At 40.3% G+C, this 27,300-nt stretch overlaps 1 long non-coding RNA gene across 1 annotated transcript; it reads right to left on the bottom strand.

Annotated features, from left to right (window-relative positions):
• Positions 1–23,211: 23,211 nt before the first annotated feature.
• Positions 23,212–24,118, bottom strand: LOC311105390. Its single transcript, XR_014610254.1, has 3 exons — positions 23,831–24,118; positions 23,405–23,508; positions 23,212–23,250 (listed from the first exon to the last, which is right to left on the bottom strand). It is a non-coding gene; the product is annotated as an uncharacterized lncRNA (long non-coding RNA).
• Positions 24,119–27,300: the final 3,182 nt, after the last annotated feature.

The raw sequence follows: 27,300 nt of genomic DNA, 5'->3' as shown, positions 1-27,300 counted from the left end.
TAATCAATAGTGTTGTTGTGGACACGGGATAATCTGATTAACACACACACACCTGTTTGACCTCACTGTGATACTGTAAGACTTCTTATGTTACTTTTCTGAGTCAATTCAGGTAGCATTCAATGTCCTGTGTTTGTGATAACCATGGCAGCCAGCATTGTAAATAAAGACATGTGCAGATTGATAATCAGCCTCTGGTGTCTGTGGATCCTTTCCCATTAATGTATTGTTCATGTCAGCCAGGCCCATCTCTTCAAAGAAACGCCATTTAATTAAATCTCTAGTTTAGTCAAATAAGTCTATTGCTTCAGTTTCGTTTTCACTTCTTGTTACCTGGTAAATAACCAACAACCATGGATAACCACAAGGAGAATAAGGTTAGGAAACAGTCCATGACATTCACTGCTATAAACATGTGTCCAATATAATCGCATAGTTTACACAGACCCACCGGCGGACCATTGACAAATAAATCTGTGTGAAAAGGCGTCCCATGGTCTCCTTTGTCACCGAACTCAAATGTATTCCAAACACTGGTGGTATGTTGCATGTTTCCTCACAATATTGTTTTGAACGTTCGTTTTGGACTGATGCCCGTCTGAGCATTCTACTCAATGCATCATCAATGAGCGCTCATGAAGATTTGCATTACATTGGCTTCAAAATACGATGACATTCAAAAGGAGGCAAATATTTAGAAGGAAAACCTTTTGTCATAATTTTGATGTCGCCAGATTGACTTTAGATGAGTATAACGCTAACTAACTAAGATTGAGGAGAGGCCACCGGATTTGAGCTAGCTAACGTTAGCATTGCTAGCATTGCTAGAAATTAATGGCAACACACTGGTCTCATATAAATTAGCATAACTTGGCTACACAGAACCACGGCGGACCCATTGTCAAATTTGAGGATTTTCTTTGTATTGAAACTTGTCCCAGTCCAACATGCCTAGCACTGCCCACTGGGGCGTGGCTTACGGAGCACTCTTTGAAATAAGCGCTCGTATCGTCATTTTACACCGGATCGAGTTATCTCACCACACTTGCAATTAAAGGAGAGATGCTTTGAGAGTGAAACGTATTGCGTGAGATGCATGTTTATTCATGCTGAGTCTATGCTGGGTTGACGAGGCTCGTCTGTTTCTCGAGCCTTGGGGAACTGTCAGGTATTGCGCGCGCCCATGGCTTCTGACGGGAAAGGTTCGGTTCATCATTCATTCGGTTCAAGGATTCACTCCATTGTGCTGAAAAGAAAGCTCTGCTGTTGGGATAGCTTTATGTAGGCCCTAACAGTTTGTGGGCACTGTTTGTCACCGTTATAGTGCAAATCATGTATTGTTTAGTGTTGTATTGTGTTGTGTTGTGTAGTGGCTTTGCTGGCATGCATCAAACATTTTTTGGGGGAGTTTGCCCCACCAAGATTTACATTTTAGTCATTTAGCAGACGCTCTTATCCAGAGCGACTTACAGTTAGTGAATACATATATTTTTTTATTTTTATACTGGCCCCCCGTTGGAATTGAACCCACAACCCTGGCGTTGCAAACGCCATGCTCTATCAACTGAGCTACATCCCTGCCGGCCATTCCCTCCCCTACCCTGGACGACTTGTGCGCCGCCCATGAGTCTCCCGGTCGCGGCCGGCTGCGACAGAGCCTGGATTCTCTAGTGGCACAGTTAGCGCTGCGATGCAGTGCCTTAGACCACTGCGCCACTCACTTACATGCTAAAATCGCCACTGATCTAGGCTATTGTCTTTTCCAGCCCAGCCCAGTCCGACACAGTCTACACAGCACAGTAAGCAGTAACTTGCCGACTCTGCCGCATCCCATCTCGGTTTGGAAACCGCTGGGGTCTGAAGATGGATCTGTATTCTGGAGGTAAAGTGGCTATGGCTGTAATTTGTATCTCAGCTCCAGAGCCATTAGGGTACTAGGGGGTAACTAGCCCCCCCTAAGAAAAAGGTCTAATTGCTGACAGAAAAAAGCAACGTTTGGAGAAAATAAATTGGTATGTGGATGAAGGTCATGCTTTGGCGAATAAACTATAAAGAGAAATAAATGGCTACAGTTTAAAACATTTTAGTTATTTAATGAAATGTTGTTTTTAGAAAAGGGATGTGTTTTTTTTTAAGTACCGGGGGTAACTGGCCCCCGGTAGAATATTATGGGATAGGGTTTCACACAAGTGTCTTAAAATCAATTTAATCCGTTTTATTTAGAAATTCTTTAGTAAATAATACTTAAAAGCTAAGTCTAGTTATCTTATTTTAATTATTTAAATAAAATATGGGGAGGAAATGGTGTTGCACATGTCACCATTAATATCCACGCTATGAGGAGATTTGATGTAAAGCCCCTCTTTTTAACTCACCTGCACATACATTGTCTTTGTTCTTTCTTTGTTGTTCCTTTTCCATACATCCATAATGTACAATTGCACTAAATATTATTTAAATAATGCAAGATTTTAAATTCCATCAGTCTTTAAAATGACATTCAGGAGCAAAAGGTTTTCAATAGTTGTTTTTAATTCATTTTTAAAAAAATCATTGGAATATAATATTGGAATGGAATATAACTAATAACTAGGGGTGTAACGATTTGTTTTAACAACGATTCGATTTGTATCACGATTCGTGGTTGTCGATACGATTCAAGGACGATATTGGTTCATTTAGAACGATACAATCCGAAACGATTCAGTGACTTGAAATCGATTCAGTAACCTTTTAGCCAAAAATTCAACCAGTGTGACTGAAATAAATACCTGGATACTGGACAGTGCAGGTGAAGTTTCCTAGATTCCTGTTTCTTGTAAGGACCGCAATGGTGGCTTGATAATTTCTCGCTCGTCGGCTTCTCCTCTGTCATCCGCCATGCTATGCTTTGTTGTCTTGGCGCCTTTGCGCTGCTGCTGGCGCGATGACGTCACGGATAGGCAGACTGAATCGAGTAATGTTTAAAGCCTTTATCATTAAAAGTGCTAAGAAAAAACATCCATATAAAGTCTGACGTGCTTAAATCCAATGGGTTATTTCCTAGTATCGATACAATCGATTTATTACATTTTAAAACGATGTTAGATCGATATATGTTGTCCAAAAGGCCAACTCGCCGAGCACAGATCGATGTAGTTGGATCATAGGAATATAAATCGATACATCGATGTAGTAGATGGATCGTTACACCCCTAGTAAAAACACTCCAGTGCGCAAAACAGGGGCACTGGAAAATACAAGGCACACAGGGAATATTCCCGGCGATACAAAATACATGGAGCTCCACCGAGCTTCTCTCTCCTCCACAATAAACAATCACACACAAAGACAAGGGGGCAGAGGGAACACTTATACAGGTACTAATGAGGGGATATGAACCAGGTGTGTGTAATAAACAAGACAAAACAAATGGAATGATGAGATGAGGAGCGGTAGTGGCTAGAAGGCCGGTGACGACAAACGACGAAGCCTGCCCGAACAAGGAGAGGGGCAGCCTCGGAGGAAGTCGTGACAGATACTATATATTTTTGAAAGAATACTATATTTCCCTTGACAGAGTAATGCTGAATGTAAAAAATGGCTCAACTTACCCCACTCTCCCCTACACATGATGTAACATTTGTTTACGATTGACAGATAATGTTTAAATGCAAAACACTTTATTTTGTGATGGGGCCCTCAGCTCAGTTTGGGAACCTTAATCCAGGCTGGACAGCAGGAACTCAACCTGTATTTCTAGATTCCCCATCACCTCCCCCGAGAGCCTCTCTGGGCTTTCATAGATTGACTCATTGAGGTTGAAGATGGATTCTAGCCATGCCTTCATCTGGCCCTGTTGACAACAGACACATCATCAACTATTATTGAGAGAGAGAGAGAGAGAGAGAGAGAGAGAGAGAGAGAGAGAGAGAGAGAGAGAGAGAGAGAGAGAGAGAGAGAGAGAGAGAGAGAGAGACAAATGTACCTTAACGAGGAGGTAGAAGTTCTCAGCAGCCTCTGTCCAGGCTCCTCCAGGAGGGTGAATCCTCATTCTGACTTCCAGGAGCAGATAAAGGAAGCTACCAGGCTTCTGGAGAAGGAACAGGGGACATGAGTGAGTGTCTACAGATCTGATATGACAACAGTGTGTATAGCATAGATAAACAACAGGATGTTCCATTCTTAGGGCCACTTACAGATATAGGAAGAGATGTCTTTCCTTCTAGAAGGCTTAGTAGAACGAATTCATAAAAAACATCTGCGAAGTTGATCTGAAGTCAAACAAATAGGATAATTACATCATCTTCATTGACAAGCACTTTAGAAAGTCTCATTGAGTAGATGTTAGATGAGAAGACGGTGCCTGCAGCTAACGCTCAAGCTTGCATGTAGACCTACTCCTACGAGAGCCATCTCCTGCTCTAGTCGCTCCCTGTTTGCTGGCTCATTAATGAAGTTCACCAGTAGGTCGTAGGCCTGCTGAAACTGCCTCACATCCTCAAAACAAAACAATCATAAAATTCCTTAAAACTTAGATCATAAACTCAAAGATTCAGGTCTGTAATTCAAAGGGCCTCCGATTGTTTGGCTAGTATGACGTTGAAACTTTTCAACTAAACCCTATGAATCACTGTTGCCTAAAGGTAACCCACTGTGCAAGAACTGGTTGAATCAATGTTGTATCAATAAAAAATGTCAATGTGATGATGTTGAATCAAAGTGGGAAACTGATTGGATTTGAAAGAAGTCATCAACGTAAGGGAATTTCGTCTTTTAACCTAAATCCAATTACGTTAATTTTGGGGGGGATTTCACATTGAATTCACATTAGTTGACAACTCAACCAAATGTAAATCAAAACGAGACGTTGAAATGACATCTGTGCCCAGTGGGAACTATATATCTGGTCTGATGAACGTTGCACAATTATGTAATTGGTTACCTGCTGGTTGAGCTCGGATAGTCCACTCAACACCATCCTCCCAGCGTGGGTGAGGTAATTGAGGGAGGTACTGTCTGAGGATGTCAGAGCCTGTGAGAACAAGACAGTACATTTACAAATAGTCCAGAAATGTTCATGAAGTGAAATACAAAAGGTGCTAAATTCACATTTTCTCACCTCCATAGCACGTCTGATACCGGCCAGCCTCAGAGAGAAGTTGGTTGTCCCTTGGTTTTCAAAGTAACGCCTGTAAATAGAAATGTTCAATAACAAATGTTCAACCTAAGAAGCTAAAACATCAGTGCCATGAAATTAAGAAATCATTTTATGTTAGCCTATATTATAACTGCAGGATTCAGAAAGACCATACCAATGTAGGATCTTAATTTGATCACTCTTTTGTTGCTGAGAATTTTCCTGCACGGCAGGAAATGCAAACTTGTAGCGTATTTGGAATTTTCAAGTTTGTAATTTCCACTTTGAAATTTTAGACTCGATTTTCCCTAACGAAAAATTTATCCTGTTGCTGCAGGATTATTTTCCTGCTGTAGCAAACTGTCTCAAATTAAGATCCTACATCTGTATAACTACAATATTGGGCAGATTATTTCAAAGCAAAGGTTTTTACTATAGATGAACACATGAAAGCGAACCCACCGCAACTGGGGCACATCTGCAGCATTATTTTGCTCCTCCACAAACTCCTCCTCAAACTCCTAAAACAGACATCACATTAACTTAAACTCTACTAAACTGCATTTCACCTGCAACATCAACTGAAGCAGACAAAACATTCAGTGACATCATAACAATACTTTCATCTTGACCTAACAACTTGACCCTTGACAGACAACACAAACCTATCGATACCAAAACAATGACACACACCTGTACACACAAGTACAAATGAAATAAGAATTATTGACTGTAGAAAGAGTTTTACCTGAGGAGTGCTGTCAGGGGTCTGGTCCTGGTCCTGGGTGGAGTGGTAAGGTGGAGGGGGACTGGGAGGTGAATCGGAAGGGAAAGGGGGAGGCGGAGAATTCTGGGGGAACTGGTGAGAGGAGCCAGAGGACGGCTCATGAGGGGTGGTGATGATGTCAGAGGTGGAGAACTGATATGCCATCATCTCATCCCCCCTCTCCTGGTACCCCTCCACTGTGGTGGAGATATCCACCTGCTGTTTAACACACAACATGTGACACTGTCAGCCCAACACTGAAAACCACCATATTGAAAACCCCTCAACCAAACACTGAAATAAATCATAACACAGAGAAACAACGGGGTGTACCTGGGCATCCTCATAATAGGTGAACTCAGACCTCCTCTTGACAAGGCAGGACATGAGTCCATGGAACCTTCTACCAAGGAACTAAAAATGATGCAAGAGATTAGAACGTGTAATTTCATTTTCTGTCAACATGTATTTATTCAAATAGGTAAATGGACATTTGCCACTTTACATTTTTTCTGTGAAAAATTGCCTGACTGTACCTTAATACCAATCAGCTTCTTGTTGGTGAGGACCACCTGGACGAGACCCTTTAAAAGAGACAGAGAAACATTACATTTCATCCAGGAAATATAAGTAGACCTATAGCATGTGCGTCATTTGACACAAATCAGGTGCATTTGAGACGAAAGACCAGTTGAGAATCTCTCACCCATGGGTCCAGGATTTTTTCCTGGATGACTCTGCTCCACCACAGCTGCTTCTCCACTCCCCTCACAATGCACAGGTGATGCATGTCCTCTTCATTTTGCTATAAAGAAAAAACTCCTTCAGTCTCCAGACCTCTCTCTATATGTTAGCTGTAGATGTCTATAACATTTGGCAGGCGATTTCAGTTCTGAGTATAATCCCTGGCAGTGATATAGAGCCCACATGATGTTCGTACGACAAGTTTCCCCTAGGTTTCAATTAGGGACAGACATACAAAAGAAAACCCAGAGACAATTGGGAGTTCAAATACACAGGTGTGTTCATAAATGTTAAGAATATGTCTGAAGTACCTGCACTCGTCCATAATGGATATTCCAGTAATGGAAATGAAACGAACCCCAGTTCCCAACCAGCTGCAACTTCTCATAGGGAAAACCAGAGTCTTCCCTATTTGGCTGAAAAACAAAGACATCCCCTAATTATAGAGATTGCTCTGTGATTAATAAGACACACAATTGTGGAGATAGAGGACATGGTAATGTGTACTATTACTAATCAGCTATGACTGTCTAATAATGTGATTGACTACCTGTGAATGGCTATCTGAAGGTGCTGACAGTTCGTCAAGCACTAGCCTCCCAGCTTCAGTGAGGTGAATGGTAGGCTCCTCAATAACCAATTTGGAAGTCTGTGAAAAAAAAGGGAACAGGGTAAAGTAAATTCTCCCTATAAGATCAGATGAGCTTTGGTTAATAATGTGTTTGGTTACCTGTGTGTTTAACACTGCAAGCTCTGTTACCAGCATTCTCCCAGCACGAGTGAGGTAGTAGACTGGTTTGGCCTTGGAGAAGACAGGCTATGAAGACAAGGGAATATGTTTTTTCATTATGTGGTTTTATAGAAAACTAGTGACTTGATGTTAATCTTTAATATCCTCTAAAGACCAGAGAGTATCAGAATGGATAGACTCACAAAGATAGGAACACACAAGGGTCCAGACCAAGGGATTAAAGCCAGACAGGACCGGTGCCCAACCTCCTCATCCACATACTAAGGAACAAGACAGGATTAAATTAAGAGTCAGTTTGAATGATAGACAGGTAGCCTATAGGACTGACAGACTGGAATAGGGAGGATCGCAAGAGGAGGCCACTGCATGATAGATTCTAAGACAATTGGCAGTTGAAATACACATGTCTGTGTTCAAAGGTTAAGGAAACATCTGAGGTACCTGCCTATGAATGGTTACCTGTTCATTTTGAGAGGACAGTTCCTCCCATACCATCCTCCTAGCAGGAGTGAAACTGATGATAATGGGCTGCTCCATTGTGAAAATCTGAGAAAATGAGGGAACAGCTTTAAAGATATCAAAGTATTCTACTAGTGGATACTGAAGGTAATTATCCCTATTAGATCAGATGAGTAATGGTTAATAATCTGAATGGTTACCTGTGTGTTTAACATTGCCATCTCTCTCACCAGCATCCTCCCAGCGTGGGTAAGATAATAAATTGGCTGCAGTTTGACAGGCTATAAAAAAAGGGAATATGTTTACAGAAATGTATTTCCAGAAGTTTCTTTTAGAAAAAGTTATGTTTATGTTTAAGCCCCCCTAAAGACCAGAGAGTATCAGAATGGATGGACTTACAGCGTTTGAAACCCACAGAGGTCCAGACCAAGGGATTAAAGCCAGACAGGGCTGCTGCCGAACCTCCTCATCCACATACTAAGGAACAAGACAGGATCAATTTAAGAGTCCGTTTGAATGATAGACTGGTACTGTATAGGAGTAAAATATTGGCATAGGGAAGATTGCAAGAGGAGGCCACTGCAATGATAATAGTTGAAATACACAGGTCTGAGATATAAATGTTAAGAACATGTCTGAAGTACCTGCAGATGAATGGCTACCTCTTCAAGCTGAGAGGACAGTTCATCCAATACCATCATGCCAGCACGAGAGATGAAAATGTGCTGCTCAATCTTGCAAATCTGTAAGAAAATGAGGGAACAGTTTTAAGGGCATCAAAGTATCCCACTACCATAGTAGATACTGAAGGTAATCCTGCCAATTAGATAAAATGAGCTTTGTCCAATAATCTGCATGGTTACCTGTGTGTTTAACACTGCCAGCTCTCTCACCAGCATCCGTCCAGCATGGGTAAGGTAATAAGTTGGCTGCAGTGTTACAGACTATTACAAAAATAGGGAATATGTTTACAGAAATGTATTTTCATATTGTTCTACAGAAAGCATCATGTTTATGTTTAAGTTACATAAACCAGTCTAAAGACCAAAGAGTATCAGAATGGATGGACTTACAGAGCTGGGAACCCACAGAGGACCAGACCAAGGGATTAAAGCCAGACAGGTCCGCTGCCCAACCTCCTCATCCACATACTAAGGAACAAGACAGGATCAAATTAAAAGTCAGTTTGAATGATAGACAGGTAGCCTATAGGTCTGACAGACTGCTATAGGGAGGATCACAAGAGGAGGCTACTGCATGATAGATTCTGAGACACTACACAGGTCTGTGTTGAAAGGTTAAGGAAACATCTGAGGTACCTGCATATGAATGGCTACCTGTTCATTTTGAGAGGACAGTTCATTCCATACCATCCTCCTAGCAGGAGTGAAACAGATGAAAATGGGCTGCTCCACTGTGAATATCTGTGAGAAAATGAGGGGACGAACATCAAAGTATTTCACTACCGTAGTGGATACTGAAGGTAATCCTGCCTATTAGATCAGATGAGCTTTGTCCAATAATCTGCATGGTTACCTGCGTGTTTAACACTACCAGCTCTCTCACCAGCATCCTCCCAGCATGGGTAAGGTAATATGTTGGCTGCAGTTATAAAAAATAGGGAATATGTTTACAGAAATGTATTTCCATATTGTTCTTCAGAAAACGTCATGTTTATGTTTAAAGTACATAAACCAGTTTTAAGACCAGAGAGAAGACCAAAGAGTATCAGAATGGATGGACTTACAGAGCTGGGAACCCACAGAGGTCCAGACCAAGGGATTAAAGCCAGACAGGGCCGGTGCCCAACCTCCTCAACCACATACTAAGGAAGAAAATCAGGATCAATTTATGAGTCAGTAAAATGACAGTTTGAATGACAGATTGTTATTGAACCAATCCTGCTAATGAAGCAGTATTGTTATAACCTGGGTGCCAGTCTGTTTCAGCTCTCTGTCCACTCCTTATGGGATTGTGATGCCAATATCATATTGCCACGATGGAATTGGCAAGAGAGCAGAAAGACTGGCACCCAAACTATTGATAGGCCTGCAGCATTCTTACCTGAACAAGGACTGGGTCCTCCTGGTCCAGGGTGGGCTCATTATCTTTATGAAAAACAATAAAGGATTGTTTTCTCTAAGTTTAAGAAATACTAGCTACAAGACACCAGACATCTGTCCATGTAGTTAGGCTGATCATATATTTACTTGTGTTTTATATTGTATGACATCAAATGTATTTATGTGTCTGCATAATGTACCAACATGTTCAATTAAACCTAAAGCAAAGGTTTGGTTTCAAAGGAGCAAGTTTGTATGTTGTTGTTAATCTAGGGCTACACTGTAAAAAATGTCATCACCATGATTGCTACCTAAATGACACCCTATTCCCTATTTAGTGCACTACTTTTGACCAGCGCCTTTTAACCATAGAACTATGGGTCCTGGTCAAAATAAGAAATAGGGTATTGGGTGGCATTTGGGACTATTACTATTTAGACATTGTCAAATATGTAAACTTACCCTCCTCAACCGTGACAACACGGTCCACGCTCTCCACGGTGGCCAGTGCATCCTCACCGATACCGTAATATTTGCTATATGCGGTCCTCTGTAGCTCAGCTGGTAGAGCACGGCGCTTGTAACGCCAAGGTAGTGGGTTCGATCCCCGGGACCACCCATACACAAAAAAAATGTATGCACGCATGACTGTAAGTCGCTTTGGATAAAAGCGTCTGCTAAATGGCATATTATTATTATTATTATTATAAAAGTAGACTGCCGAACCGGTCGCAAACAACAGGTCAGCTGCACACAGAAGCGACCTCTCGCGGAGGAATCTCAGCGGGGTCGCTTTCAACAAACGACTGAACATAGACCTACTCATTATCGCTCTACATACTGCAGTGATTTTGACTGAGTTCAAAACCATCTGACAATTCTTTCTTAGAATTACAGGGTTTTATAGGGACCATTAATACGTCAAATTCTTCCATAAGTCATGGTTGGCTATGTCACAATGGGTTATATAAACATGTTTATCAAACTGATTAAAAAACACTCAACAGTGACATCAATTAAATTGAATTTTGAGCATGATTTGGGAGTTTATACAATTGTAAACTATGAAACCATTGTTTAGAGAACAGTAGGAGTATAACCATTTAGAAAATACTGTATCTATGGCTCTGAGTAGGAGTAGAAGGGACAGCGTCACAATGCGCTCGCCATGGTTCTGAAAAAGAACGTTGCTGCGTTCATCAGCTCTGTGATGTTCTAGGCGGAGACACTCACTGAACCACTCACTTTCACGTTCAAGGTGTCAAAGCGTTCAACCAACATGCATTGGACTAAAACATCATTCAAATAGTTACTAAAAAGCCTACAGATATGTTTTACATGATTATTTTAAATCTCCTGCATAAATCAGCTGAGATAGCCTACTCTTCTCATCTCTTCGCCCTCCTGCCCTGGTGGTTATATCTGAGCGTTTTGATAACTGATTGATAATTTGGATTATTCATATCCAAAGTGAAATGCTGATTGTGTCATATTTATAATGTAGGCCTAGTAGCCCACGTTTCATGACATAACCCTAATCCTAAAATAGACTAAAATTGAAACCCTGGGCGAGCACACAAGCTCTGGCTGTACAGCCGGCAACAATAATACATCCAAAGAGGGTGGCTGTTGAGGAAAACCAGTACACCAACACAAATCTTCATTAGGAGATAAAAGTAATCAGAGGCTAAAAGAAAATGGCAGACAATAGAAATCGAATGCGTATGTTACGGCTGGTTAGTGTTTTAATTACGAAGGACTCCCACAAATCTATTGTCTCTCTAAAAAACTGTAGGCTGCATATTGGTGGTCAAAGTGGTCGAAACGGTGTAGTGATCCTCGCTAATACAGTGAGCCACATTACAATTCTGACCAAGTGGGTTAAATCTGTTGGAGCGATGCGTAGGGTGTGTGCCTTTCACGCATGTAACCTGGGTTCGCTTCCCCGCCCCTTGTTTGCTACACTATTTTAGGAAAGGGACATCTTCATGACCAACAATCTTACTCTAAAAACGTTTGTGAAAAAAGTTTGGTCAGTCTGTGAAAGTTAGAAAAGGTTGGTTAGTCTGTGAAAGTTAGAAACTTCCAGCAGGAATTGACAGTCATCAGTCAAGGTGGTTGGATTATATAGCTACAGTGGTGCTATGGTTCCAAAAGTGCTGGTGATAAAATTAACATTACTGGCATACACATTTCAAAACAAAAGCCTATGATCAGGTATGGAGTTTTGGAAATGTTGTTAAACCCAACAGTCTATACTCTATAGCACAAAGTGTGATGTCCCCAATGATAAAATTGCATGTTACTCTAATTGTGAGATGTGTTACAGTTTACAATAGGCTACTTGGGTCTACTATACCTTCATCCTTTATTAAAGCATTCGGTTGCTAGCATTATCTCCACAAGCAAGGGTATCCTGGGGAAAGACAAATCTTCTCCTCCCAGTAGACTAACTGGATCAAAGCCAGTAGCCTCCAACATTACTGCTAGATAGCCATGTAAAAACGAACCTCAGTGGCAGAGCTAAAGCTCATCTGAGATCTTGCATAGGCTGCTGTTTACCATAATCAGGATATTTTTTTACAAACCTTGGCGATACTTTCTTTGTTCTCGATTCGGAAGAAACTTGTCTCTTATGAACATCTGTGTGCAGTTGCAGGTGGAACTCCAAAAAACAGAGAATATTCAGAAAAATATTAAATCCACTTTTTGTATTGAGCGATAAATACCGCTTTCATATGTGTAGATCTTTCTTTTGGTCGCACTGAGGGAAGTGCTGTCATTAAGGCTACTTCTACAAGCGGCCGCAGCCGCTTCGCATAGAAACGACTAGTTACTGCAACGGTGTTGGGAAATGTGAGATGTGCACAGCTAAAATGCCGAGGACTGTGCAAAAGGTGGATTTAATATATTTTTTGTCGAATTTTCTCTAGTTTTTTGAGTATGCTACAAGTAACTGCACACAGACGTTTATAAGAGACACATTTCTTCCTAGGTTAGGGATCTATAATTGTAAAATAAATGTGTTTGATTGAATAACTAGCCTAATCTAACTATCGTGGTCATACATCTGGACTCTTCATCATCATCATCAACACTTTGAATTACTAAGGAATATTCCTATAGCAACTGGTTGCTAGGGGAAACGAGACACTAGCATTATCCTCTTGTTATGAGACTGAGAGGGAGGATTGGAGAAGTGCACGAGGAGGGGTGGGAAGCAGAGAAGACGGAGCATGGTTGAAATTCCACCAAATGGATAAGAAGAGGCAGACAAAGTTTGACACATTTATGTTTTCAGTGGTTGACCGACACGAATGAACGAGTAAACCTTGTTTTAGCCTAGTGAAGTATCACAAATTAATACCTCAGTATTAATTATCCACTGCACGGAATCTCCATGAGGGCACAAGTCTGCATGACGATTTTCGCGTAAAGAGAGGCAGCGCGGGAGAGCTGACTTGTCGCCTGGCAGGTATGTTCTGCTATTTTGAATAAAGCTAGTGTCGTATATGATGAATGGTGGCCATTATCGCTGTCAACAACAAGTCCGTTATGCTGCATCGTGTCAGAAGTTTTTATTCATACCACGAGGTTACAGCATAAATTACAGACACGCGTTGCCTGGAGAACGACTCCCCAGATTGCTATGGTCGTTCTGCCGTCTAATCGTTTACCCCCTATTTATAAACAATGCAAAGGGAGGGGCTACTCCCTTCTTCTGGCCAATCACCAGTCTCCCCTCGGGCGTCACCCTCCAAGCGGCACATTTCAAATAACATCATAAAACATCCCCCCTTTGGCCTGAACAACCAACATTCCATTTCGTCATGAAAAACATTTAACAAAGGCATAATCTTCAGATACGATATTCCCCCCTTTCGAGACGAAATAAACGTCTCGAAAACAAACAGAATAAGATTATGACTATTAACCATTTATCTCATTGAATATTCTTAACCTTAAACCCAAAAACATTCTCCTCTAGAGTGTAAATACCTTTCTATGAAATACATGTTTATGAAGTGTGAATACATTACTATGACCTATGAAGAAATCTCTATGGAGTGTGAGAGCGAAAAACTGTCCAGCAGCCATCCATCCATATCAATCAAGACAGTAAAATTCTCTCACCGTCCCTCTGCCCCAGGCAACCACCGTCGGTACTCCAGATAACCTCATAACTCATGTAAATGCATTTGAAACTATGATGTAATTAAATACCCATGTAAACAAAATCCTATCCATAAATATCCACTCTCAGGCTGGTCAACCCATAGGACCTGAAAGGGAATCTCTCCCTGCTTAAACCTTCTGTCCCTAACCCCATCGAAACAAACAAAAGCATCTAAGATCCTCATCTGCATTCAATAACATCAAACATCATTCTACTAAAATCAATACCTAAGAATATGACACAATTATGCATTACACATGTCTATATTTCATTGCAGACACTGGAATGTAGTCCACTACACTTCATCTCCCTGTAATGTCCTCTTCCAATGGACTTGTTGATGATGGAATCAGCCACACCCTCCTTGTTTCATCTCCTCCAGTCATATTGTCTTTGTTTGAGTATTCCAATCTCCACATGTTCTCCCACATGCTTCTGGAATGACAAGAAAATAAACGACCAAACAGTATCCTTTGCAAAACAACCCCTTTCAAATTAAACCTCCATTTCACCTAAGAATTTAAAAAATGATACATAAATGATGCATGAATCACATTATCCATTCCCCCCTTTGATTCATAAATCATACTAAAAATCATTTTAATATTGAAAAACCAATTTGAAAAATCATCAAATAATCCAAAATGATATTTATCCCTCAGTTCCACTTGTCCATCTTTATCCAGATCAGGAACAGTCCACACCGGCATCTGAGTGTTGTCTCCAGGCACCACTTCTCCAACCTATCTCAATCTCATAACTTTCTCAAAAGTCAGTACAAACATCACACAGTGTTATCAAAGCTTAAACTAGAATCTGACCCATCACTGCCCCTACTGGCCTAATTGATCTTGCAACCAAATCCTTTCAAATGCATCCCTTATAATGCCTCTATAACCCCAGTGATATTATCTGAACTATCTGGACTCACAGTAATACACTAATATTTATCAATATTATCTTCCCAAATGTTACACCATACCATGAATGAAGTCCCCCCTTCTCCCTTAAACTTATTCTTCAATGATAGACTTGAAGTCTATGACATGTCGCCATGTGTCTGCTAAATGACTGAAATGTAAATGTAATGTCACCCTTTTAACCCTAGATTTAGCTGTGTCCAATGCTATCCCTCTTATAATGGTAAAACCTCATATGGAAGCTTCAACGTTGACCTGTAACAACATCCTATCCCCCATAGGGTAAGAATATACTCTATCATAATTTCCCCTTATCCTCTAAAATTCACATAGTCACATTGTCAGTCAAAAGCTAATCTTTTAACCATCAAAGTCCTGCTCTTCTTACTACCTGATATATAAAAAGTAACCTATTATTTGTCATTACTACCCTTAAGGTCATACTTATCCAAAGTTATCATCTAACATCCCAATCTGATCTTTCCATAAACATACCCCTTACCTCATATGTTTTATTAGAACAAACACAACTTTTAGCCCTCAATATTTCACCTGAATACTTCAGAGTTTGCAATTACCCGATTTTACTTTCCCTCTAACCAATGCTCATAGGGTAATCCCTTCACCCAAGAACACTTAAACCCTACTGTTTTGACAACAACATTATTTTATCTGTCAATGACTGTTGCCAACTCCACAGTCATGACAAAGCTCAAAACTGACCCACACCTGACAGAGGCTGCGCAACCGTCTAACAGGTCCGGGATGGAATTCTCAACAGACATGGACCCTCAAGATTCCCCACTGACCCTACAGAATGAGTTAATCTATCTCTAATTTCCACAACAGAGGAACGAGCAGCACTGATCAGATGCCCCCCCCCTCTGTCATCAAAATCAAAAGACCTCATCCTGCAGCCTCCATGACGAATCTCTCTTCTCCATTTCAGATTAATCTATATTGTTTCTATCTGCTCTATTTTAACCCCATTCGTACCATAACCTCCTGAGTCCCTCTTGCTACCTCTTTAATTTCAGAACAATTGTTGTCAGTATCATACTCCTATATTTGCTATTGCCATAGTATCATTAATCCCTTCCAAAGTTACCCTCAAAGTAGTTGATTTAGCTGCTGTATCAACCCTAATTACTTCTAGTGCAAAATTTCCCATTATCCTCTGTGTATTATCTACTGTTGGAGTGACTACTGTCCATTCAGTTCTACTCCTCCTGAACTCCCTCAATGACTGTGAAAACTTCTACAGACTTCAAATCTTCCATTATAAGCGTTACTTTATGAATTACATTGCCCTTTAACCAATAATTCCTAACCGAAACAAATTCTAATGCTTGCCCTAAATAAGTACACATATATTCTCCCTAACCTTTCTCTATAATATTACGCAACATAAGTGAACAGTCACTCCTAACCCTATTCCAAACTATACCTCCTTTTACTCCTGGTCCTGATAACAATACTTATTCTCCATAATTATCTCTCCACATGAGAGAAACATCCCCATCCTAAACCCTAATAAGTGTTTTCCCCTAAAATTGGTGCTGTATTGGTTCCCTTATAATCAAATGCAATATATTTATGCCTTTAATACCTATCAATGTTGAAAGAGTTAAACTGCTTCTCCCTGTTGTTCTAATAGACTGAAGTGTTAATGTCCTTATTTACTCCTAGTTTTCCCCTAAGCTCTGAACTCTTTCCTTGTACTTCCATCTATCACCCCTAGTGTCACTTTTTCCCCCTTTCAGTTCTACCTCTAAACTTTAAACCTCCTGATTATAACAAAATACACCTATAATGACCTTGATCTCCCTACTGGACAGTGTCATTCATTACTGTTCTCTCTCTGTCTTACTACTAACTTTGAAACTTAGCTTACTGTCTCAGAGTTCTTTCAACCTATCCTACCCCTAACTTATTTTAATCTAATCTTTTCTCTCATAACATTTAAAACCTTTCCCCCTGACTTATGGACAAAATCTCTTACCACCAAATTTTTAGAATATGTGATTGGGAAAGTTCCCCACCTGCTTCTGACTCATTACACACAGACTTGGCAAAACCGACTAAACACCTTTTAGCCTAACCTCAAATATCTTAGTGTAAGAATGTAACCCAGAATAAACAGTCACCCCTATTAACTTTTCAGACAGACTGTCTGACAGTCGTCTAGTGGACATCTTATTGTACAATTCAATTCTCTTCCCAACACTACAATAACAGTATCTTCTAATATTAGTACTTTAAGAGTAAGTACTACCTCAAATCCCTATCCTAATTAGTTATCAATTAGTGAGATGTTTAACCTCTTTAGGCTGAACACAGATAAGTTTTCCCCTATTCACTATCACTTCTAATGGCCGGTTGTTTCAACTGTTAGCTATTTTCTCTTCTTCTCTAATCGAGGCTCTCAGCAATGCACCCCTTCCGGATATTCTCGGCACTCTAGAATATTTAGTGTTCACCTGAAGCACCGGTGATCTTCACTTGCTCGTTGATCTTCCTCTGTTTCTTCTTCTCCAATTCTGTGTCTGTCCAGAAACTGACAGTCGATATGGAACATCTGGTCCCCCCTTGGTTGGTACAATTGCCTTTGATATTGTTCAGTTAAAGCTGTAACAGTGATTGTTGATTTGATTCACTCTGATTCTTCATAACCAACACTTATTTTCTTCTTCTCCACCACCAGTTATAAGTTGTATTTGATAGAGTTTTCTTCGTCCTGTTCCTTCTCGTCGTTGACATATCAGTATTCTTCAAACGGTTATCTTCTAAGTTCTGTTCTTGAAATATCATCTTCTTACCAGTGGCCTTTCCTTTAGCCTCACTGTATTATTATTTTCCTTCAATTCTTGAGGTCTTCATCCAGTCGTGTTACTTCTTCCATTTCTCCATTTCTTCTTTCCTCTCTTGTACCTTCAACTTTCATCAGAGATCAAATCTCTAGTATCCATTTCTTCTTTCCTCTCTTGCCACTTCCTTCTGATCACAGAGTCACCTCCACCCATGACCTCTCATCATCATCATCCTCTTCTCCTTAAGTTCCCAGACATCTCGGTTTTCTTCCGTCTTCTGGATTCATCTTCATCGTTGTTTCTGCTCGTATTCGTCTTCATCTCTGATGCCACAATCACCATGCTAGATAATCACTGAAAGCTTCCTTCTCGTAAGGTGGGTGTCTTTCTGCTGAATCCATATGTGAGAAAGGTGTACTAACTTCTGCCATTAGTCTCTCCTAACACTACTCTAACCCTACTTTGATTACTTTGATTAAAAAAAGGACTATTTCAATAAATTTTCCCCTATATCAAGCCCTTTATATTCCTTTATTGTGAACTATCCCATTTTAGACTATTTAAGTTATATAGGCTTCCCCCTGTAATTCTTAATATAACCTAACAACTCCAAATAAATCCAAATAAGTCAATTAAAAATCCTGAATAATTAAAACCAATTTTTATTCCTATATCCTATGTCACCACCTTATCCATTAGTGTTGAGTATATTACCACAGCCCATCAACTGCCAGTAAATGCAAGTTAGTCATCTTCAGACTAAAATACCCCTAAACAAAGCCTTTAACCCCTTGCTCTATAACCCCTAATTATCATAAATTTAAAGAATAATGTCAGTACCTGATTTCCAATCGAACTGCAATCCAGCCCAGTGATGCACACAGCCTCCAAAATGTAACTTTTATTGAAATAGAATTTGCCAAGCCCCTTGTAAAATCGTCATAACATCACATATCCTGTTAGGGAAAGATTCTGTAACCATAATCAGTACCAAAACCTTTTTTTTTTTACTTGATCCTCTGCCACGTGACGTGATCACTTCCTGTATCTCCTCGCTCCTCTCGCTTAGCGTTCCTCTCATATGACAGAAGAACAAAGACACAACATAACATTTTAGTCGTTAATGCAGTCACTGAGTATTTCCAACCATTCAATATTCGTTTGTTCTACATGATTCACTGTAAGACTTTAACTCAGGACTAATTATAGATCGCCCAAAAACCTTTTTATTTTATTTTAATCCGTTATTTAATTATTTAATTAAATGTATTATAATCCGCTACCATATATCTAATTTATAAATTCAATAGGTCCCAAGACAAGTTTCATCTTAAACTCTCCCTGTGCCTATTTGTTCCGTCGTCTGTGTTCCTCTGTCTCCCCCTGCCGTTTAACCAATGTGTTGTTTTGCAGAATCCCACGCATGCGCAAATATCATTTATTACATAGATCGCTCCAAAACATTTCATTTAATTTTAATCGTCTTTTAATTTAATTAATTATACTCCGTCAACATATATTTGATTTATAACTTTACCACATCTCGCCAAATAGTTTCCCGTTCGAACAACAGCCGTTTTTAACACCTAAGAGATTTTTTCCCAAAATCTCTCTTATTCTGTGACTATTACCCCTTGCCGCGTCCCATGGGACCTATGACCCTTACCCATAATGCCGTGCTTTGTAAGCTTAGCACATAACCACATGTTGTAGTTTTTAGCCCCGTAAAATCACGCATGCGCAAATATCATTTTAACCTCATACTTGAGTCTCAGCATCCCCTCATGGTGCCGTAAAACAAAACGTTCCCTAATCTCGTGCCATAAACTCCAACTCCCACGTTTGGTACTGTAGTGTCGCAAAATTAAACACATGCGCATACCCATTCCTCAATACAATTTCACCGTGGAAGGAAGATTCTCTACTCTCTCTCCCCAAACATAATAACAGTCCAGCTGTAATTCCCCATTTCCCCCTTATAATCAAACAACATTTACCAGCGCTCACAAAACATATAACCTGACTTACAAACACATAAACAAGTTTAAGAGACTTTCACCCGTCGCAACGGAATCTCTAAGGATACGTTAGCATGTAGCACGCAACACAATTAGCCTGTAGCATAGCCTAAGGTACACCGTGGCACAAAACACAATTAGCACTAGCATCCACCTCAGCCACCATGATGTAGCATGATTCACACTTTAGCCTTACAAAAATTAGCCTGAGCAACGATGTACCACGTGGCCTGAAACAATCCAGCCTTAGCTTCAGCCTCTAGCCAACAGCGGCCTACTACACAAATCAATATCCTGCACCGTGGCCAAATAAATAATCGTCCAATTCTCTCCCCGTCTAACTTTTTGTTGCCTTGAAAGATGAATCTCATATCAAGCGGTTATCCCCAAACCAATTTCCCGTCGACCAGAGGAGGAGTATAACATAGTTACAACCATTCACTTCATAATTCCCGCTTAAGAAATCAACCTGCCAAAGCCTAACACTTCACACAGGATTTGTAGCCCACTTAATAATAATAATAATAATTATTACAAGTCGCCTCGTTTCGAGGTCTTTTCCGTATTCCCGGTGCCCTAATTATGCAGATATCTCCCAACATATATTCTCTACCAATCCATTTGTACAATCCATTGTTGTAAACAGCGTTTACACATCAACCAAATTTAGAATATTTTCGTTCAGACTCCCAGTTAACAGCCATAACACCACCGAGGCCGGGTCATAATGGAACATCTCCTCAATGTACACAAGTCATATCCAATCTAACAAACTCCGAAGCGATAAGGACACTCACCCTTTTTCGGCCATGCTTCAGAGAGAGTTAGGCCGGCAGTTGACTGAAACAAGGAGGAGACGCAAACTCGAGCCCCACGTTGGGCGCCATTATGTCGTATATGATGAATGGTGGCCATTATCGCTGTCAACAACAAGTCCGTTATGCTGCATCGTGTCAGAAGTTTTTATTCATACCACGAGGTTACAGCATAAATTACAGACACGCGTTGCCTGGAGAACGACTCCCCAGATTGCTATGGTCGTTCTGCCGTCTAATCGTTTACCCCCTATTTATAAACAATGCAAAGGGAGGGGCTACTCCCTTCTTCTGGCCAATCACCAGTCTCCCCTCGGGCGTCACCCTCCAAGCGGCACATTTCAAATAACATCATAAAACATCCCCCCTTTGGCCTGAACAACCAACATTCCATTTCGTCATGAAAAACATTTAACAAAGGCATAATCTTCAGATACGATACTAGCCATACAGCTAATATAAGTTTTAGGCTATTATTAATTTCGTATAGCTAACTAAATAAATGAAGCTATCTAACAGCAATGCTGTTGTGGGCTTACACATGTAATAATTACAACCAGGAGCCTATAATGGAGGAAGTCAGCTTTTCAGTCAGTCCTATCATTTATATTGAAAATAGGTTATTATAACACAAGGTAAACACACATTTACAATAATTGTTAGGTCTATGTTATTAGCCAAAAATTTACTGATACAAGTACAGAAACATTCATAGCCAGAGGCAACCTAGGCTACACTGCAATTAACACTATACTTATTATACACGCTATGTTCTACAGTGCTGATTCTAAGAACAGGGTTAATTCCCATAAAGTATTAGTATCTCTGTCTCTATCACATACATGCATGGCCAAGGAAGATAGGTTGCATAAACAGATACAAATATAGAGCGATAAGGCGCAAGGGGGACAGGGGAAGAGAATAAACAGTGAGAGGGAAAGAATTGGTGAGTACGCTCTGTCCTGCAAATGCCAGAGCACATCAGCGCCGGAGCTACATCTAGTTTGATGTAAGGAAGTAGCCTACTCGATTGCCTATCCAGGGGCCTTGTATGTGATCAGACCTGTTGAAGGTGGGGTTCGTGTGTTAATGTGAGTATGAAAGTGTGAGTATGTATAGCTGTAAGTATGAGAACGTATCAGTGTAAACTAGGGGTGTAACGATTCGTTTTAACAACGATTCGATTTGTATCACGATTCGTGGTTGTCGATACGATTCAAGGACGATATTGGTTCATTTAGAACGATACGATCCGAAACGATTCAGTGACTTGAAATCGATTCAGTAACCTTTTAGCCAAAAATTCAACCAGTGTGGCTGAAATAAATACCTGGATACTGGACAGTGCAGGTGAAGTTTCCTAGATTCCTGTTTCTTGTAATGGAATCAGGTATCAATTAATTATGAATATAAATAAACAAGTAAACAACAATGAATGGCAAATGCATTCACATTTTATTTGAATAAAGTGCAAACAACACTTTAGGTTGAATTAACAGGAAGTTAAAATTGTCTGATCTCATTTTCAATATTCAATACATTTTCAATAAAAGTACAGTAAGTGCAACCAACATTTCAACAGTAGGTTTACCTGCTACTTCTGCTTTTCAACATAAAAATATTACAATATTAATATCAAAAATAAAGTGCAACCAACATCTCTTCAGGTTGAATTAACAGTAGGTTTACCTGCTACTTCTGCTTTTGTTTTTCAACATAAAAATATTACAATATTAATATCAAAAATAAAGTGCAACCAACATCTCTTCAGGTTGAATAAAGAGTAGGTTTACCTGCTACTTCTGCTTTTGTTTTTCAACATTACAATACAAATACAGTATTAATATCAAAAATAAAGTGCAACCAACATCTCTTCAGGTTGAATTAACAGTAGGTTTACCTGCTACTTCTGCTTTTGTTTTTCAACATTACAATACAAATACAGTATTAATATAAAAAATAAAGTGCAACCAACATTTCTTCAGGTTGAATGAGCAGTGGATGAACCTGCTACTACTCTCATTTTTAATAAACAAACAATATTCAACAAAAGATCAAGTGTAACCTACTAGGCTACTCTTCAATGACTACAGATTTTTTTTCAAAAATATCAACTGATCAACATGATCTGGCTGCAGAACACTTCTCTGTGCGTTCACTATGTCGCCAGCAGTACTAAAAACTCGTTCTGCTGGCACACTGGTGCCTGGAATGCACAGGTACCGTTTAGCAAGGGTGGAAAGTACAGGTAGCTCTTTCTCCTGAGATCTCCACCACTTCATGGCATTTTCAGTCAAAGGCAACGCATCTTTTGCTCGGTACTTTAACACCTCTGCTCTGGCTGTCTCGCTTGTGGATTTTCTTTCTCTTTGGGTGAAGGAATCGCCAAACAGCGCATCTAAGGCTTTCTTCTTACAAGGAGGTGACTCATTTGGAGCTACAATATAAGAAATATATTTCAAAATATAGTCATGTTTCTCATTAATACAAAACAACAACAATCTTTTATTGGTATCACATGAAACACACCTGTGGTCTCTTCATTGAATCCTGACAGCTTTGTGATTGAGCTTCCCTCGTCTTCCTCCTGATTTCCCATTGCTTGCATCTATTGATGTAAGAATGTGTGAACTGTTCAAATTTCTGCTCTGTAATAGTGCACACATAAATTTAGAGGAAGATAAAGAACAGATGAGATTTGAGAGAGGACAAATGAAAGGGGAGAAGAGAAAAGAGCAGAGGAAAGAGGAGAGAAGAGTTACCTGGTGGGACACTTCTGCCTCAAAAACCAGTTTTGTGTAGACCTGTTCTCTGTCCTCTTTTTCCAGGTAGGGCAGTTCTTTAAATCGCGGGTCCAACGCTGATGCTGTTTAAAGAACAAGAATATTGCATTCATTGCATTATTAAATTAAGTTGACCTGAAATTGCAAGTGATGACCACCTCCTCATACACAAAATAATCAGAAGATTAAACTTTAGTATGTTTAAAAGAAATGTGGCACAGTGATGATGTAAAGCCACCATGAACTAAGAATTGTATTGCAGATATCTTGTTTACTTTTCCATATGAAAAAACAACTCAAATTCAAACTTGAAAACGCAAAGGTGTGGCATTTTACAAATTAATACAGTCTAATAACCTAAAATATTAACCAAGTTGATTTTAATTAAGACTCCAAATTAATTACCTATGTTGAGAGCATCTTGGGTGCCTCTGTAGCGTGTGGAGAGGTCACTGGCCATCACCCTCTTAATCTCTGCAACCAGGGTTGAGTCGTCTTTGCATGGCTGTAGGTGTTTCAGCAGTTTTGCTTGAAGAGGAGCAATTACAGAGAGAGTTGGCTGGTCTTCTTCACACATCACAGTGGTTGCCATTTTGACAGGACCCATCAACTGAACAATGTCATCCATGTTGGCAATATCACTCTCACTCAGCGTGCCTACATCTGTGACCCCCTTTCGTAGATCCTTGGACATCAGAGTTTCCATTATAGCTGGCTGTTGTTCCAAAAAACGTTCAAGCATTTCGAATGAACTGTTCCATCTGGTGATTATGTCTTGGATTAGTTTATGTTTTGGTAAATCCATCAGAGTTTGTTTTTCCTGTAGGGTGTGACATGCAATCGGGCTGCGGTGAAAATATCCAAAAAAAATTCGCACTTTCCCCAACAACCTGGAAGCACGGTCCACCCCTAAACCCTTCTGCGAGGCAAGGTTGAGTGTATATGCGAAGCAGGTAATGTGTGGACTGAACTGGGCTTCTGCACCGGCCACAATCATATTCCTGGCGTTATCTGTGACGATGGCAGGATTCTTGTCGTAGATTTTCCACTCCATGCAGGCTTCACGCAGTAACGCGCCAATATTTTTACCAGTATGGGCTTCATTTAAAACTCTGGTTAGCAGAACAAAGGTCTTCATTTTCCACTCCGGATCAATGTGATGAGAGGTAATTGTCACATACCCTTGATTTGAGCATGACGTCCAGCCATCTGTCGTTATCGCTACTCGTTCAGCTTGAGAAAGCGACAGCTTCACATCATTCTTAGTACTTTCGTACAATGCAGGAATAACCTTTTCTGAGAAGTGTGGTCGGCTTGGTATTGTGTACCTTGGCTCCAATGTTTGAATCATTTCACGGAATCCCGGATTTTCAACCACACTGTAGGGTCGCATGTCTTTGCAGATAAACTTGGCAATTGTTGCCGTGATGTTTTTCGCCCGAGCTGAGTTTTGGCCTCTGACTAAACATGCAGGCGAGACCTGAGGCTTCTGCAGAGTTGACTTTACCTTTCGCTGCTGTAGCAGCGGGAACGCTGCAAGAGGTGCCTGGACGGTCGGTGTTGTGTGAAATCCCATGGCGCCTTAGTAGGTGGTTGGAGAGATTTGTCGTGTTGCCGTTGTACTTTACTTGACCTTTACATATCCTACAAACAGCGAGCGACTTATTTAGAACATCTCCGTCTTTGCAAAAGCCAAAGTGTTTCCACACACTGGACCGCAATGGTGGCTTGATAATTTCTCGCTCGTCGGCTTCTCCTCTGTAGTCCGCCATGCTATGTTTGGTTGTCTTTGCGCCTTTGCGCTGCTGTTGGCGCGATGACGTCACGGATAGGCAGACTGAATCGAGTAATGTTTAAAGCCTTTATCATTAAAAGTGCTAAGAAAAAACATCCATATAAAGTCTGACGTGCTTAAATCCAATGGGTTATTTCCTAGTATCGATACAATAGATGTATTACATTTTAAAACGATGTTAGATCGATATATGTTGTCCAAAAGGCCAACTCGCCGAGCACAGATCGATGTAGTTGGATCATAGGAATATAAATCGATACATCGATGTAGTAGATGGATCGTTACACCCCTACTAATAACATTAGAATATACCATTAAATAACAACTTAACTCATGAATTCAGTGTACCATTGATATGGCAACTCTCTTATGCTCTGCTATTGCATAATTCTATTTTGTACATAGGTCACAAATAAAGTTATCCCCAGTAAAACTGGAGCACAATTTGCTCCCAACACACTCATCCAACATATTACTACTTTACTAAAAAAGTATCTACATTTTTGTCTCTAAATAAGTGGATTATTTATCTTAAGGCTTTCCTACTTGTATATTTAAAAAACAATTATAGATCTAACTTCATTGGAATATATCATTTTCAAAATTTTTTTTTTTTTAGATCAACTTACCACAAAATCGTTTTGTTGAAATATCTCAAAACGTTGTGATGACACAGAGGACATTTTTTGTTGAGCAAGAGCAGTGGCAGCCAGGGAAAGTTTTGGGAAAATAATTTGGTGGGGGGGGGGGGGGGGGGTTATAACTGAGAGAAAAGACCGAAATTAGACTCAAATGTGCCCTACCTGGAGCATTAATCTCGACATTAATTGTTTTGGGGCCTCGTTTTGCCCCACCGCATCGTTAAAAGGTCTCCTGAGTGGCACAGCGGTCTAAGGCACTGCATCTCAGTGTTTGAGGCGTCACTACAGACCCCCTGGTTCGATTCCAGGCTGTATCACAACCGGCTGTGATTGGGAGTCCCATAGGGCGGTGCACAATTGGCCCAGCGTCGTCCGGGTTTGGCCGGTGTAGGCCGTCATTATAAATAAGAATTTGTTCTTAACTGACTTGCCTAGTTAAATAAAGGTTAAATAGAAAATAAAAAAGTACACTCTGGGGCCCTCTATATTGTTAGCCAATGCAGTGTGGAGATGGGCACCCCAAATTCAATAATGTAATTTCAATATCCAAACCTATTGTTGCCCTCTTACACTCTCTTTCAGTTAGCGTGTGGCCGGACAGGCCCAAAGTCTGGATAACACCTGAGATTCATCCAACAGTGGAACAAATTTGGGACTGGAGAATTTATCACTTAATGGAATGCAGAAGAATCCAATACACATGGACACTGTGGACTTGAAGTGCTCTTGGGATTTCTATTGGTTGGTTGCTCTGGTAGAAATATTTCCTTAGCTTAGAGTCATTAGGCTACTTGTAAAGAGCATTGGAGACTCAAAGGCCCACTTAAAGTCTCCTCTCCCTTAATTCCTCTATACAGCCCTCTAAACCCTCTCCTCTCCCTCCCTCCTTCCTCTCCTCTCTCTCTATCCAGTCCTCTAAATCTTCTCCTCTCCCCATCCTCTTCTCTCTCTATACAGCCCTCAAACACCACTCCTTTCCCCAGCCCTGGATGAGGTGTCATGTCCAAGTCAAGTGAATCACTATGTGAGCCCCAGCATACAGAGGACCTATTCAACAATGAGAGATCAGACATTTAATGCAAGTCATACCCAGTCATGTTTAATCAAATGTCAGCCAGTCTGCTCTCTTGTTTTCTCTCCAGTCTCCTGTAATACTCACTCAGTCCAGCAGATGGAAATAAAACAATATTAAAACAATAATAAATATATAATCTGAGTGACTGCTCGGAAGTGGTCCCTATTTCCTCGTTACTCAGCTGGAATGGCCCTTGGCTCTCTCATGTCCCAGGAACTGTGGCACCCACAGACAAACTAATGTCTGGATGTCTAGTTTCCAGTCCTTAATCTAACCCCAACCCTAAACCACAACGGGTATTGTATCGCGTGGTAAAGTTCATATAAGATAATGTGTCATTCAAGAATTCACTCTATCAAGTGAA

Source organism: Coregonus lavaretus, assembly GCF_964263955.1.
Source record: "Coregonus lavaretus genome assembly, chromosome: 30".
NCBI classification, from domain to species: Eukaryota; Metazoa; Chordata; class Actinopteri; order Salmoniformes; family Salmonidae; genus Coregonus; species Coregonus lavaretus.
This window is presented reverse-complemented; position numbering and strand designations above follow the sequence as displayed.